A 15,375-nucleotide genomic window follows, 5' to 3' on the forward strand; every position below is an offset into this window, starting at 1 on the left:
GTGAATGGACCCCCGCAGCAGAAGAGGCTTTTCAGGCCCTAAAGGACAAATTCATTTCCGTTCCTGTATTACAACATCCACAACCAGATCTCCACTACGTCGTTGAGACTACCGCTTCAGGCGTTGAGATGGGGGCAGTGCTGTCCCAACGGAATCCCGATACGGGTCACCTACACCCGTGGCTTTCTGGTCGAAGAAGTTTTCCCCAGCAGAACTGAATTATGCAGTTACAGATAAGGAACTGCTCGCAGTCAAAGAAGCCCTCAAGGAGTGGAGGCATTACTTGTTCGGAGCCAAGCATACAATCATGATCATAACTGACCATCAAAACCTCCAGTACTTGTGCTCGGCTAAAGCGCAATCATCCAGACAACTCTGTTGGGCTCTGTTTCTGTCAGAGTACGAGTTTGTAATCACTTACCGACCCGGAGTAAAAAATGGCAAGGCAGACGCATTATCACATATCGGTAAAGGGGAACAAGCCTACAACATTTCTGACCCGGTGGACATCATCCCAGGCGACAAGATCCTAGGTCTCTGCAGGGAAGATTCTCCTTCATGGGAGGCATTCAAGAAAAAGGTAAAAGACAGCCTGCCCGCAAAGTAACTACGGACGTGGAGCAACAAAGGAACCATCAAAGACGACCTACCATATCACCAAGATCGTCTTTACCTCCCAACACATGCTTTCCAGGAAGGAATACTCACACATTACCACAACTCACCTATTGAAGGGCACCCTGGAGTGGAAAAGACTGCAGAAAAAATTGAAAGGTCCTACTGGTAGCCATTTTGGCGACAAGACACCACCAAATTTGTCAACTCATGCGGGACATTTGCTCAAACCAAGGCCTCGAGGCAAAGACCAGCTGGCCTGTTACAACCAATGGTGACACCGCCTACTCCCTGGCACACTGTTTCACTGGATTTGGTCACAGACCTGCCTCCCAGCTCTGGGTTTAACACCATCCTTGTGGTGGTTGATCGATTCACCAAGATGGCCCACTTCATAGCCCTAAAAGGTATCCCATCCGCCCAGGCCCTGGCCCAAGTCTTCCTCAACAACATTGTGAAATTGCACGGGTTCCCGTCTGGTCTAATTTCCGACAGGGGCAGTCAGTTCGTGTCACGGTTCTGGAGACAATGCTGTGCCTTGGCTGGTGTAGAGATTCGGTTCTCCACTAGTCCTCATCCACATACAGATGGACAGACAAAGTACACAAATCAAACTCTGGAACAATACCTTTGTTGCCTTCTGCACCAAACAGAACACTCATGGGTGGAGAGCCTGTGGATGGCCGAATACGCATATAATAACTCAACGCACACCTCCACACGCATGACTCCTTTCTACAGTCTGTATGGATGCAACCCACGGATGTCTGCATATGACCCGCCAGAGGCCATCGAAATGCCAGCCATCAAGACCCTACATGAACGTATTACTGAGGCAAGCAAAGATGCAGTGGCACATCTAGAGACGGCTAAGGCTAGACAAAAGAGGTATGCCGATCATCACCAGTAAAAAGCTTGGCTTATTCGCACTTACCTCTCCAGCGGCCGCTCGTGGAAAAAACAACTCTCAGAGGTTCCAGCTGATCTCTCTTTGATAAGCGGACCTTCGAGTTTCTCCCGCTCTGCCTTTTCTTCAGCTTCAGCCGCCTACCGCCATCCGTTTCCACAGCAACTCCCGGAGTCCTGCAGAAGGGGAAAACAGAGCAAACAGGTTAGAACCTGAATCTGCATCATTTGCTACAACTCTGTAGAACTTTATATACTGTATCTAAATTATCCACGTGCCCAAACCAAGTGAGGCAACTGGGGAACTACAGTGATTTTATTTTTAAATCTGTTTATTGGCATTTGTTATTTGTTACAAGCACAGAAAAATTGTCAAATCTGTTATCAAGCAGTAAATCAGATTGCGGCTCAGGTTATTAACATTTATAACTTAACAACTTAACATAGAAACTTTAACTATCTCCAGGTGTCTGCTTCTTGAGGGGTCGGTACCAAGTGGGGCTCAGGGAGGGTCAGGATTTACAGGAGGTGAGGGGACTTCCTTTAGGAGGGTTCACATGAAGGTATGGCTGGACTTTCTCGAGGACTCTGCTCCTGTCCTCGGGGCCTTCTACTGCATGCTTGTGGTGATTCATGGGGGCTTATCATCAGAGGGGTAAAACAGGGGGTCTGTAAGCCCTCTCCAGGCATCTAGGGTCATACTCGATGCATCCGTGGATCTGGCTACACTTTCTTCCCAAGCTTTCGTTTCAGCTCGCACCCATCGTTTCAGTTCTCTGTGCCAGATTTTTGGTTGTGGTCCCGATGGTTTCTTCCAGGACATTGCAATTGTCCTCTTAGCCAGAATGCTCATAATGTCCATTAATCTAATGAGGTGTTTTAGTTTTGCTGGTCTGGGGTATGTGCCGAGTAGGCACTCCTTAGGAGTCCATTCATATCTGGTCAGCCCCAGAGTTTCGCTTGTCTGCTGTATGAAGGACCACAATGAGTGTGTCTTGGCACACCGCCAGAACATGTGGAACAGGTCCGCATTGTCCATTTCGCACCAGGGGCATCTGGAGCTCTGAGTATTATGGAGCTTGGCAAGCCTGAATGGGGTTAGGTATGTACGATGTAGAAGGTTCAATTGTATTTGCCTAAATCTATGGTTTCTGGATACTGTTTTAGGAAATATGAGGGCCCTTTCCCATTCACAGTCTGTTAACTCTCGACCTATGTCTGCTTCCCATTTGGATTTTAGCCCAGCACTGCGTGGATTGGGGGTGTCGTTTAAGTGGCTGTAGATCTGTGACACTGGTCTCCCTCCCTCTCCTAGTTCGTATAGCAATGTGATCAGGGGGTTCGTGTCCGGTTCCTCCGGCCATGTCGACCATCTGGCGCGTGCCGTGGATCTAAGTTTCTGGTACCATAGAAACTGGCCAGTGTGGACATCATTTTGTTCTTGAAGTGTTTCGAATTCCATGAATTCCCCCTCCATGTACAAGTCCCCCCATGAGTAAATCCCCTTCTGTTCCCAGTGCCTGAGGTGTTGCAGATCTGCAGGAGAATTGCATAGGTCTGAGATAAGCGGTATGTTTGGGGAGTACTGGTGTCTGACGTGTGCGAGGGATTCTGCCCTATGCCAGATTTTGCGTCCAAGCGAGACCAATAGGGGGGAATTTCTTATCAAATGGGTGGGGGCCCAGGGAAGTTCTTTCAAGTATAACGGGGAGACCAGCGGCTGCAGGAGTGGCGTCTCCGATGTGGCATCGTCTGCTAGCCACTTGGTGACAAAGCCAAGCTGCGCTGCTAGGAAGTACTTTTCGAAGTTTGGAAGTTGGATTCCCCCTTGAGTGTACGGTAGTGACAACGTGGCAAGCGCTATCTTTCGTCTTCCCTTCCCCCACAGGAAGTCTCTCAGGATAGTTTCCAATAGGCGAAAGAAGGGCGCTTTGATGTAGAAGTGTACGTTTTGAAATCCGTACAGGAATCTGGGAAGGACAATCATTTTAGTTATGGAGGCCCTGCCCATCATGGATAGGGGGAGTTTCGCCCAGAAGGCCATGGATTTCCTCAGGGCCGGGAGAGCAGCTTTAGTGTTACGCTCATGCATTTGTTCCGGGGAATGCATTATGTGTATGCCCAAGTATTTGAACGAGGTGTGTTCCCACCTTATTCCCACCAAAGGAAGCTCCGATGGTTCTTTTCCCTTAAGACTTGCCAGGGGGAAGAGGCAGGATTTGGCTCTGCTGAATTTTATTCCAGAGACCTTCGCAAAATTATCTAGGACCTCCAGCATCGTGGGCACATTATAATATGGGTCCTTGACAAATAATAGGACATCATCCGCATAGAGAGAAATGATGTGGTCAGTGTCTCCCAGTCGGATCCCAGCATCAAAAAATTGCTTTCGAAAATAGATTGCAATGGGTTCCAGGCCCAGTACGTAGAGCATGGGGGAAAGGGGGCAGCCCTGTCTGGTCCCTCTGCATATGTTCCAGACCTCCGATACATGCTTCCCAGTTTTTACTCTGGCTCTAGGCTTCGTGTAGAGTATCTTGATCCACCTTATGAACCTCGGGCCAAAACCAAACCCCTCCAGAACCGCCAATAGCCATTCCCAAAAGATCGAATCGAACGCCTTGATGGCGTCTAGGGATAACAATGCGAACGCTTCTGTGCCATCCCCAGTTTGGGCGATGACATGTTGCACTCGGCGCAAATTCATGGTTGTGTTTCGGGCAGGTATGAATCCGCATTGGTCCTCATGTACTAATTCCCCTATAATTCTGGCCAGTCTATTTGCTAATACTGTTGTCAGAATTTTCGCGTCGTAATTAAGCATTGCTATCGGGCGATAAGAGTCGCATCTATCGGGGGGTTTATTAGGCTTGATAATCGGGATCAGGAGGGTCTCTCTCATGCTATCGGGTAGTATCCCTGTCTCATATGCTTCGAGAAAGACCTCATGTAGCAGGGGCGTTAGTGTGGGCTCATACGTCTTGTAAAACTCTGTGGGTAGGCCATCGCTCCCAGGGGTCTTGCAAGTGGCTAGTGATCTAATAGCGTCCGTGATTTCCTCAGTTGTGATTTCTGTGTCTAGGGCCTCTGACTGCTCTGGGGGCATCCTGGGGAGTCCTATCTCTTCAAGGGTGTCCGTGATTTTTTCTAGGGGGACCTGGTCATCATGTGAGTAAAGGTGTTCATAGAAGCCCTTAAACGTTTCGTTAATAGCTTGTTGTGTTTGTACCACCTCCCCCTCTTCGGTGTGTAATCCTGTAATAGTGTGCCTGGGGTGTTCTTTTTTGCAGAGCCAGGCAAGCATTCTGCCTGGTTTGTCAGCCTCCGTGTGTATACGATTGGTTTTGGTGGCATAATCAAATTTGGCGAGCCTATTCCATGCCGAGGTGGAATTAGTTCTAAGTGCTCTGAGGTTGTCTTCCCTGTGTTCCGTGTCGACCGGGGCTGCTTCCAGTTGTTCTATTTCCCGCTCCCAGTGGGCCAGTTCACCCCTAAGTTGTCTCCTGATGCCCCCTGCTTTTGCTATTATTTCTCCTCTCGTCACTACTTTCAGGGCGTCCCACATTGTGCTTAGGCGGTCTACGCTCCCAGTGTTTCTTTCTATGAAGTTTTCTATGAATTCGTGTAGGTCCTCCCTAAATGCCGGGTCTCCCAGGGCGTCTATCGGCATTCTCCACATTGGGATAGGAGGTCTGGGGCCAGTGTGATTCCAGCCCACCAGGAGGGGTGAGTGGTCCGAAATGGTTCTGCCCAGATATTGGGCTTCTTCTATCTGTGGAAGGTGCTCATCGCTTATAAAAACATAGTCCAGTCTGGTGTGGAGGCCATGTGGAGTGGAGAAATATGAATACTCCCGAGCGTCGGGATGGCACTCCCTCCAGGTATCTGCCAAGTGTAACCTATTGACTAGTAGGGAGAGGGCTGTGGTCGCTGCTGAGGGCCCTTTCGGGTGTGGGAGGGACCTATCTAGTATCGGATCATGGACACAGTTAAAATCTCCCCCCCAAAACAGGATTTCATGCCTGTTTAGTGCAATCTTAGTGTACATGGAGTTTAAGTGTGATGGGATGTTAGTATTGGGGAGATAAGAGTTCACTATGCAAATATCCGATTGTTCTAGCCTGCCCCAGATTATTACAAATCTTCCCTCTGGGTCGGACTCGGTCTTAGTTATCCGGAAAGGGAGTTGTGGGTGAATCCAAGTATATACCCCTCTTGCATACTTGGAGTACGAAGATCCGGCTCCCTGGCCTCCCCAGTGTTCACTTAGTTTCGCTAAGGATTCAGCCGTGCAATGTGTCTCTTGGAGTAACGCTATCTGTACTTTCTTTCTATTTAAATAGGACTTGACCCTATTCCGGCGTAGGTATGATCCCAAACCTCTCACATTCCAGGTCAATATCTTTATATTCATCTTAGCCGCCATTACAGAGTAATTGAGTCACACTCACAGTTGTCAGACCCCTGTTACCTTCATATGTCCTGCCACACCGTCCTGGTCTTCTCCTCGCCCGCCCTCTCGCTCCGGCCCCAGGTCTTTCGCTGGTTGGAGATTTTTTAACTTGTGTACATCCCATTTTGGTGAACGGGAGGAAAACTAAACTAAACTTTCCAAACTGACCCTAGCAGCCGCTTTTAACTTGCAGCGCTCAGGGGCTCCTGAGCCTTCCAGGCCACTCCTGGCCTTCCGGATCAGGTTGTGTGTGAGCAAACTGCTTACACCTTTGTTGGTGGGGTGGGTTGTTTGTCCGCCGCTTGTGTGCTCCTTGGGTCTCGCGTCCGATGTAGCGGGTTTAATGATAGAACTTTCCTGATGGTTCGTTTAACTACGATTCGTGTTGCTTCCCTTTCAATTGCTGCAGGGATTGCCGTCGCTCACATTCATCCGGGGGTGGGTGGTCATCCCCGATCTGAGTTCGGTGGGTCTTCCTTGTCGTCCGCCAGGTTGTTATGCTCAAGCCACATATTGGCTGCGGCTGGGGTCTCCAGGAACGTTGCTTTTCCTTTATATAGAACCTTGAGTCGTGACGGGTATAAGAGCATATATTTTAAGTTGAGCTTTCTCAGCCGGGCTTTTATCGGAATGTAAGAGTTCCTGGCTCGCTGTACTGCAGGGGTGTAATCTGGGTATATGACTATTGTGGAGCCATTTCTTTTAATCTCCCCGCCTTCTCTGGAGAACCGGAGTATGATTTCGCGGTCTCTGAAGTTTAGGATCTTAGCTATGATTGGGCGTGGATGTGATCCAGGTGGGGGACGTCTCTGGAGAGACCTGTGAGCCCTTTCAACGGAGAACCCCTGGGAGAGTTTTGCCGCCCCTATTTCCTGCTGTAGGAGCGTTTCGATGAAGGTTGTCGGGTCCGGGCCTTCCAAATCTTCAGGGACCCCCAGTATACGAATGTTATTACGGCGCGCCCGACCTTCAGCGTCCTCAGAGCGGGCTTCTAGCCTTGCTACCTTCTGTTCCAAGTCTCTAACCGTCATCTCCAAATCTCGGGTGTTCTCAACATTTTCCTGCAGGGCTGTCTCAGTCACCGTGACTCTTTCCGTTAGATTGCGGGCGTCCTGCCGCATCAGTTGCATGTCAGATTTCACTTCTTCAAGCCGTCCCTCGAGTGATGAGCGGAGGGCCGCTATCGCCTGGAGGACTTGCGTGTGTTTAAGGTCTTCCTCTTGTTGAGGCGGGTCCTCAGGGGTTTCTTGGTCTTGTTGTGTTGACTGTCGTTGGGGCCTGACTGTCGTGAAGGAATCCATCGTGACTAGTTTCGGCTTGGACCTGGGGGGAGACATCCTCTGATTAATGATCTGTAAGTGCTGCCCCCGGCAGGGTGAAGATCCGTCGGCGATCCCTGTGTTGGGATACTAGGGAACTTGGTCCAAAGGATCCTACCTCGGGTACTCGGTTGCTTCTGGTTGCCGGTGTTTCCCGCCGTTTGGTTCAGAGAGTATGGAGGGCCCTGCTCAGGGAGTGGTTAGGCCCAGGGCCACAGGTTGCGTCCGGTATTTTCGGCTTCCTGCCGGTTTCTCCAACGGGATACCGGCCTGTAGGTGTCAGGCTATTGGCCACCCGTGGTGTGAGTGGGTTCTGCCCGCTGGGGTCTTCGTCTCGCGGGTTTACCCGCGTATCAGGCAGCCTCTAGAGCAAACGGGCCAGTCCTCTTCGCAGGAGTCAGTATTGGGCCCCAGGCCTCGCTCCCCCAGGCTGCTGGGACTGCGTGAGGTAAACTGCGGGTGGTCCCGCTGGGGAGTGTTGTAAAGGGGACCCAATCTCACTTCAAGCGTTTTCTCACCGCCGGAACTGCTCCGTGTTCCCCGCTCCAGCGTCCGCGGCAAATGCGACCTCCTCCCGGCCGTGCCCGCGCCGCGATTTCATCCACCTCCGCAGCCGACACTGGCAATCGCTGGCGCCGGCCTCCCGCTCTCAGATGTCCGCCGGCGACAGGCTCCTCCGCAGCAGCCGCCCCCTTCTGCAACAGTTCGTGGTGGGACCCAGGGGGCCGAGGCTGGCCTTTTCCTACTCTGCGGCGGGCGCCGCCATCTTGGAATCCCGGGGGGACTCGAATTCGGGCTTCCCGTTCTCCGCCGTTCGGTCTCCGATTCCACCCAAAGTCGTTGTCGGGTGCTGGCGATCGGTTCCCCCACACTATTCTGGCCTTAGTAAGTCTCGTAGACCCGGTTTCAGCGTAAGTTGTGCGATAGTTTCAGGATCGCGGACGGAGCTCCGTGGAGGTCTGTCTTTACGGCATGCGCGCTGGCCACGCCCCTTGGGGAACTACAGTGATACCGCACTTACCTGTATTCAAACCCAGTGAGTCAACTGTTTTCGCCCACCTTCCCTGCAGCTCAGTGGAACCAGTGGAGTAACTGGCTCCTGGGACACTTATCAGGAGAGCGACAGAACTTTTCCCAAACCAGCCGCATTTGCTCTACAATGGCCATTTTGCCGCAACCCAACAACAGTGCTTTACACCACAGTGCAGCAGTCACAGCAGGCAAACCCTGTGCCGAGAGAAGCTACCGGCCATAGAGTTCTGAACCATAGCGCCCCTGCAGAAGCAGGACGGAGAGCACACCATCCTGAACTAAAAGGTGAGCCACTCACCCACAGCATTCAAACACACAGGAAACAAGGGGAAGGGGGCTTCCAGGGTTTTTCCGGCATTATTCGCTAACCCATCACTCTCTTAACAGGTAGCCTTCCCTTTACCCCGGGTGGATTAGAGAATCAGGATTTGGACCAGCGGACTCCATTGCTCCTGCGGAGACTTAGGTGAGCGTAACAACTGGTCCACACGCACTTGGGTGAAAACCTTACACCGAGGTGAGATGCGAGACACAGAGAGCTTCTCCCGCCCTTGGGAGAGCTGGCCTCAATACTGCTTCCCGCTGCGCGTCATCTGCATCTTCCACAAGCCCTGACCTCGACCACGCTCTTCACGGCAGCCCGCTCTCAGCACAGAGGGGGCTTCAACTCTTGCTTCTCCCTGCTGCTTTTCATTGACCTGCTGCTCTTTCCTGACCCACTGCTCCTTCCTGACCCGCACCTGAAAGGCCTTTAAATGTTTAAATGTCCCACTCCGGTTTGGGTCATTATAACAACTAGGCAGCTCACTACGGTTTAGCAACTCTGGATCCCTATTCCTTGTCACAATACTACTTGAAGTCCATAATGTTCTTATCTGTTTCAACATCATATAATTCACTCTGTTTCAGTAATTCAAAGGATATACTTTTAAGGAAAGATTTTAAAGTAAGTAATGATTTTCTCTTGGGTCTATGATCCAAACACAATATAGAATCATGAACACTTAAAGTAGTAGTATGTACGCCCTGGCCCTTAAGTACATCATTTCTATGCTTACAAAAAGAGTTCTCATGCTTGACACCATGGGTAAGTCCGAGGGGGAAAACCTTACTATGACAACATGCCAGTACATATTCAGACATTAGGGAAACCTCATCATCAGAAGAGGATGAACACTGCGTCCCCCCTGACGGGGTGACCAATTTCCCTTGAAAACCTTCTCCCATGTGATCCTCCCTCCTAATACCACCCCCAGGGTTAGGATCAAGTAGCAGCTGCCTTTCCCTGACAACATGGGAGGAGACATTAGGCTGGGCTTCTGCGATGAGACTGCAGGATTCATCACAAAAGGTAAGGGGTCTAAGAAACAAAACCTTGTGAAATGGGTGGGATGGCCTTAGAAATGCAACAGTCGGGTCATCGCTGCATCTCTAAAGGATCTAAAAAGCCTAGGAGTTCCCCGAGAAGACGAAAACACAGCATTTACATCACCTTACCCAGTAACGCTTCTTTAGATATATTCCCTAACAACGAAATATCAAACTATTGGGTTAAAATGTCTCAACCAGTTGAAGTGGGGGTAATGAAGATTCAATACCCCCACATATGGGACACTGTAGATAGAAGTGAGGCAAAGTTTACCATCAAACGTGAAGGACATATTATTCTGTTAGACGCAGGTTTCCCTCACGGTTTTTACCCCAGCATACAAGTTCTGTTAGATGCTATCAACAAGTTGCTTGCAAACATTGAGAGCTGTTCTGATTTACAGTTTCTGGATAATACTAAGAGGAAAGTATTTCTAAGATTGACCGATCTTACCACACAATTGATATGTCTTTTACGCTTACCTGGTATCCACGGGGGCACCACACGATACTGGATGGAGGTCTAAGCACTATCCCTGGCCACTCTCTGCTTGGTTATGTGCCAGACGTTGGGTGGCGCCTATAACAGGAGAATGGAGGGTTAAGATACTGGTACTGTGATAGGTGGACTCCCACCTCCCTCGGATCCGAATTCCCTCCCTTGGGGTTATTGCTCAACTTAGGTTTTTGTGCGTTGAACTCTCCATCCTGCGTCTCTGTGCAGGGGTGCGTGGTTGGTGCGGGCGTTCCGTGGACCCAGTTGCTTCACTGGTCCGTGTGCCCTTATGTCGGGTCCAGACCGGCTGTGACTCCGACTCTGCTTGCTGTCTTCCAGGTGAATTATAATGTCTTTATTTTGTCTCTTTCTTTCCCTCCGTTTTCTGTCTTCTCTGCTTCTTGCTCCACCACGCTGTTCCCTAACAATGTCTCTTTTTGTTTTCACAGGGATGGTTGCGATCTCGGAGTTGCTGCGCCAATGACGTAGACCACAGTGAGTTATTGATGCGCGGAGCACCGCACTGTTTATTGGTGTTAATTGCTAACCTGTGTTCTCTTCCCTTCATTGTACAGGTTGCGGTGATGTTCCAGAGTGATGAGCTATTGAAGCGCTGCTTGCCCCGGTAAGTGCTTTGTTAATGCTGTCCTTATTCCTTCTTCCTTGCAGGTTGCGGTGAAACCCGGAGATGGGCGAGATAAGAGAAGCGCAGGGTGCTGCCAGGACTCGCTGCTTGCCCAGGGAAGAATTGTTATTAATTCTGTCCTTGTTTCTTTACCTTTGCAGGTTGTGGCGAACACCAGAGATGGGCGAGGTAAGCGAAGCCAGGATGGATTCAAGACCGGTTCCTTCACAGGTAAGTGTTCTTGCTCGCTAATGCTGTTCTTGTTCTTCGAGGTTATTAATGGAATCCCGATCTAGGGCTTCAAGACCGGGCCGCCGGAGAAGTAGATGAGCAGGAGCTGGACATGGTGAGTGTTACGCTGCAGGAGTGTAGAATGACGCAAAGCGTGTTCTGCTGGTTGGGTGTGATTTAAATAGCCCAGGTAAATTAGTTCCAGGCCAAGTAGTTCCAGGCCCAGCCACACCCAGCCACACCCAAAGCACTAGACCGCCTCGCTTGGTTCTAAAGAACTGAGCTGTGTAATAGGCCTCCATATTGGATTAAGGTCCAAAACTGGTATTGCTCTATTCCTGATAATGAGCCTGGTGCCAAAGGCACAAGGACTGACTCCATGTATGTTTCTGATGGAGTTTTAAGGCCCTTGGGACCAGTGTGAAGGGCTTTATACCCACTGCTGCCAGGGGGCTGTTATCCCTGAGAGGGTCAGGAGCATGGATCGTGACATGTCCCGGGAAACTCTCTAGGTTTTGGGAACTGTTCAACATGTGAAAAGAAATAAAGCTTTGTCCAGAACTTGCGCTGATATTAATGGTGGATTTCACAGCCTCATGATCTACAGCAATATAGTTGAATATCAAAGGGTTGGTGACTCATATGTCCCCCTAATGAGAACCGCCCAAGTCAAAGGTGAAAATAACAGTATTGTTAATATACAGTCCATTAAGCCTGATTATAGCCCCATTTCTAAGTGTAATTTTGACACCATCACTATACAGATAATGAACAATCAGGGGGAAATGGTCTTATTTAAATACAGGATGGTCCTAGTGCACCTGAGGAGAGACAGACTAGTAAACATTGTATCTATGAAGAACTGAGGGGAGCCATACAACTATAGGGATTATTACAGCAGGCAAGCCGGGTATGGCGATCAACCCTACTTCCCAGGCGCACATGTTATGTATGGAGCGGGTTTAGAGAGTATATTCAGAAGTCTCTTTCGGAGGGATATGCCCTTCCTGCGAAAAGCGTTTGAATTAGCCAAACCACATGTAAAAACTGCAGCTGCAAATATCGATAAGGATGTGGTGACTAGTGCAGCAACCACCATCACAAATTGTTTCAACAAACCAACGCAGGAGGGTTCAGGCCTGGTGTATGTGGGAAAAGCTCCAACAGCAAAAATCAAAAGGAGAGCATCGCATAGGTGGGGCCTCTGAAGCTGCATAAAAAACAAGGATCAACATTGAGAGCCACTCAGAAGAGAAAACGCCCTCAGAAGAACAGACTGAACAAGAGAAATAAAAACAGCCCCAACATCCATATTATCTCAAATATGGCCTTAATCCATGGTGCCGTTGCAGAATGTGTCAAATCTGAACTAGAGCTGTTTGCCGTACCCCCAACACAGACTAGCATTGAAATGTATTTTTTCATATCAGGCTCAATGGAAATGTACCTGGATCTGAATGACACTCTACCTGACCTGTAAAATAACAAAAGCAGACGCAACAGATATTACAGCCACTGCTAAAGTAGCCATGATTCCCTATACAGTGGCCACCATTTTAAATCAGGTGTATATCACTCCAAGTGACCACCTGATTATGCAGAGTGACACATGCATGCCCATAGAGCGTACAAAGAAAGCATTCTGAACTACAGCAATGGCGCTTTGGATGGTCAGCTCACAGCAGGGCTTTTTTATAAGGACTCAGCAGGGCATATGGAAGATTATGCTCTAGATGGGTTCAACACAGGGTTTATAAAGAGAGCTGCGTATGCGGCAAGTAGCAGAAATGTTTATTTACTACGTCATCTACACTCTGATATATTCTTCTAGGAAAAATTTATGGTGAACGGCGTTGATCTGAAAATCAAACTCTCGAAATAAAGATACCTTCTGGCTTAACAGCAATGAAGCAGAAGCCTATAAACTGGTAAAAGTATAAACAAGTTTATTAAGAGGATCAATATTCACCCATTGTCTGATTTAGCTCACATGGACGCTCTACAAGTATCTAATTTAAAATACCCTGTGGAGAAGACATCCTTGAAAATCTTCAGTGTACCCACAGATAGCCTTGTCGCCAGGCAAGATAACTTATTCCTGGGGCAGCTATGTAAAATAATTATCATTGGTTTTGTGGACAACACTGCTTTTTCCGGAGATTACGTCAGAAACCCTTTTAATTTCAAACATTGCAACATCAATTATGCAGCTCTTTTTAAGGGGGTGGTGGGGTGCCAAATCCTATAGCCCCAGTGGTAAACACGTGATACCGTGTGATGACTATGATGGTAGTTAAATGCTGTTGGCCTGAGATTTGAGACCCGATAATGCATCGCCGCCCATTATAATGTGATTAGGATTGATAATCTACGCATAGAGGTACATTTTGGTGAACATTTACCAAACACTGTGAATCTTATCATTATGGGTCTATTTGATTTTGTCATGGAAATCGGCAATAAACGCCAGGTGTTGTACGATATGTAATGGATACCTACCAGTTCAGACATTGCCAGAGTAAAGATAAGCATGCTAAAAAAAATTATGGGGTGTGTATACATGTGCTAACCTTCCAAGAGGTATACCTACCAAGTGACCCATCATTGGCGAACAACGAGCCCCAGGATCAGGAAGACACCCACTGGATTGCAATGTTTATAGACAACGGTACAATAATGGTCTTTGATAGCCTGTGGTACACCCCAAACCAACCAATATTCAGAGGCACAATTTTGGACTATGTTAAACATATTGCACCCGTAATACGTTATTATAGAACACAGGTGCAACATCCTGAAGCTGTGACGTGGGTTTGGAGTTGAATGAACGAGGTACAAATGTTCGAGGGAGAAAAGACCAAAGTTTATTTTTTTTAAATAACCTTCGGTCTTTTCTCCCCTGAACATTTCAGACTTGGCCAAACCCCCGCGCATACTCCCAACACACCCTCCCTCAACACACCCTCACCCCCCTACTTACCTTGCCTCAAACCTGCTGGTCCCTGCGAAGTTGGTTCACTTTCACTTCTGTGATCGTGAACCGGCATAGCAGGGTCCTTTCCTTTTTCTTTTTGGGTCAGCTGCGGGGGTGTCCCCTACAACTAAAGCTCACAATACTGTAGCCCCTGCAGCCTTTTTTTTCAGGGTCAACTGCGGGGTGTCCCTCGCAACCCCTCCCTCTGCCCTGCTCACTGTACTGTATAGTATAGTGAGTGGGGGCTGCTGGGGGACACCCCCACAGCCCATTTTTATTTTTTTGGGGGACTGCGAAACAGCTTCGGGGGGACACCCCCGCAGCCCTAGACCGAATTGAAAAGACCTACCCAACCAAAAGTCAAAATTTTAGAAGATAGAAGATGAAACATTTGATATTACCTTATTTCTGACTTTTGGTTGGGTAGTTCTTTTCAATTCAGTCTTTTTGGACAAAACCGTGACGTGTGGGCAGCACTCTAGCCACCCCCATTAGAAAGAATGAAATCGAAGCTAAGTCTTGGGAGGATTGGGTTAATGTCTCTGCCACTAATAATACTAAGCTTTTTTGGGATATAGTGAATAATGGGCCATTTTACAAATGTAAGTCAAGAGGTGCTGATGCAATGGTCTGCGATCAGGCTTGGGTGGCTCCTTTTTCTGCCTTATATAGTGCTGGTCATGTGGTTGCGGTCGCTGAACGATCGCTTGCAGTGGATCTCCAGCAGTTAGCATTCCCAGTGGCAGGAAAAAGTATTCTTGAGATAGGGAAATTGCATCAGCTATAAAATGACAAGCCAGAAATAGGGCTCCAGGCCCTGATAATGTACCAGCAGACTTGTTTTTATCAGGACCGGACCTTTGGGCTCTGATCTTGTATTTGGGTTTCAACGCTATTTTTGCAGGGGTATGCACCCTGTTTCTTGGTCACGAGCAGTAATTCAACGATTTACATAAAGAGACCGAGGGCGCTACCAGCATCATATAGATCTATTTTGTTTTTAGACTCTGTCTTCAAGATCATGGGAAGATTGGAGTCTTGGGGTGAATGTAATAACATTCTTTCCCATTCAGTTGCGGTTTAGACCAGGTTTTGGCACGGCTGAGCAGTCCTTGAACCCTTATCTGGTAGTGGCTCTTTGTAGATAAAGGAGGAACCTATTTTTCTTGCTTTCATGGATCTGAGCACTGCCTTTGACAAGGTCAATCGTAATAAGCTCCGGTGTCTGCTCCGATCCACGGATTGTCCAGGTGCATTAGCGGACCTCTTGGAGAGATGACATTCTTCCACAGTGGCCTGTATGAGGAATGGAGTGCAGGTACAGTGTTAGCTTTTTTCAGGTGGAGTGAGGGGCGC

The 15,375-nt window shown here is 48.7% G+C and overlaps 1 protein-coding gene across 2 annotated transcripts in view; it reads right to left on the reverse strand.

Annotated features, from left to right (window-relative positions):
• Positions 1-15,375, reverse strand: part of KIF16B (kinesin family member 16B) — a 3,050,718-nt gene that overhangs the window by 2,964,148 nt on the left and 71,195 nt on the right. For both annotated transcript variants that reach the window (XM_069608343.1, XM_069608344.1), the window contains one exon: positions 1,550-1,698. The gene's annotated coding sequence lies outside the window, so the exon portion shown is untranslated. The remainder of the gene's footprint in view (positions 1-1,549; positions 1,699-15,375) is intronic.

Source organism: Ambystoma mexicanum, chromosome 4q, assembly GCF_040938575.1.
Source record: "Ambystoma mexicanum isolate Mex_15411 chromosome 4q, UKY_AmexF1_1, whole genome shotgun sequence".
In the NCBI taxonomy this organism is placed as follows: Eukaryota; Metazoa; Chordata; class Amphibia; order Caudata; family Ambystomatidae; genus Ambystoma; species Ambystoma mexicanum.